Below are 1,390 nucleotides of genomic sequence, written 5' to 3'. Positions count from 1 at the left end.
TGTTGAGAACACTGGCAGGATTCCCCACCCAAGTGCAGATGGTGTGAGAACAGGGCTCCCGGCCACCCTGCGGCTTCCGTAGCTCTGTCCCTCCTGGAGGTCAGGCGTGTTCATTCAGGAATGCCCCCTACTGATGGTCACAACTGTATTCCCAGAATCGGACTCCATGGAACAAGGTCCCCCAGACCTGGAGCTCGGCCTAAGCAGAGTGGTCAGAGCGAGGTGCTGGCGCTGGACTCCAGGTGCCCGGGCTGTGACCCCAAAAGGGAAGATGGCCAGGCTCCAGACGAATGCACCTTGTTGTGGTTTTGGTGTTTCTTGAGATGGTGCCTCATGTGCAAGGGTCCTGAGGCGCTCCGGAAGCAGGATTGAGTCTCCGCCGGCCTGCTGGCATGTTTTCTGTGGCTCCCACCCCTCACCTCCATGATCCTGCAGCCGTGAGCCCACAAGGGCCTTCAAGTGTGGAAAGTGCCATCACTGCGGGCACTGGGGGTGGCAGTTGTGGGTGGGCTCCCCTGCCCCGCTCCTCTGGTGGGTGCCCTTCCCCTCTGCTCTGTACTCCAAGCGGCCTGGGCTCTTCCACTGAGAACTGCTTCACAGTGGAGCTCCTTGTGGGGTGCTCCCTGAGAGAGTTTGGGGCTCAGGCCCCCAAATCCCCACTCCTCAATGCCGGGGGCCCTCATGGGTGGGGGTGGTGGGTCTGGTGCCTTCCTCGTGCAGCAAATGTGCTCTCACCGCGTGGGGCAAGGGGTCGGACCAGCCCTCGGGAGCACTCGGGATCACTGAGTCCTGCACCCTTGCTCCGTCTGGAAATTGCCAGGCCTGCTCCCGAGGATCCAGGTTTACTGTGTCTCCTGCGTGCTGGCGGCCACTGTGGCGGTTTCCGTCCTCACAGGGGCTCCCCCAGAGCCCAGCAGGGAGAGGTGTCCTAACCCCCTCGTATGGTCACGGAGATTCGGCCTCAGGGTGGTTAAGACACTTGCCAAGGCCACCCAGCCTGGAAGCTCTGAGCCGCCAGCAGGCTGGCCGTCCTGTCGTGAGGTCATCTGCCTCCCAGATGCCACCTGAAAGTCCCCAACGGGTCCATGGAGATAGTCCGTTCCCTGCAAGCGTACAATGCCGTGGTCTTCAGTTATCCCTAGAGCTGTCAACCTCACTGCCATCAGCATTAGGACACTCCCCTTTAGCACAAGCCCGTGCCCCTGCTCAGCCCCCCTCTCCCTGGCCGGGCAGCCCCCTGCCCGCTGCTATCCCTTGGCTTGCCTGTTCTGGGCCTTCCCCATGACCGCACAGCGTGTGTGCTCCGTGGCTGGCCTCCCTCCCTCAGCATCGCGTCCCCCAGGCCCACACTCGAGGTAGCACCTGCCTCCCTACCAGATCTTGGCCCTTC

This window comes from Ursus maritimus, unplaced genomic scaffold (assembly GCF_017311325.1).
Source record: "Ursus maritimus isolate PB19 unplaced genomic scaffold, ASM1731132v1 scaffold_19, whole genome shotgun sequence".
Lineage (NCBI taxonomy): Eukaryota > Metazoa > Chordata > Mammalia > Carnivora > Ursidae > Ursus > Ursus maritimus.
The sequence above is the reverse complement of the archived record's forward strand: the minus strand, read 5'-3'. Positions refer to the sequence as shown.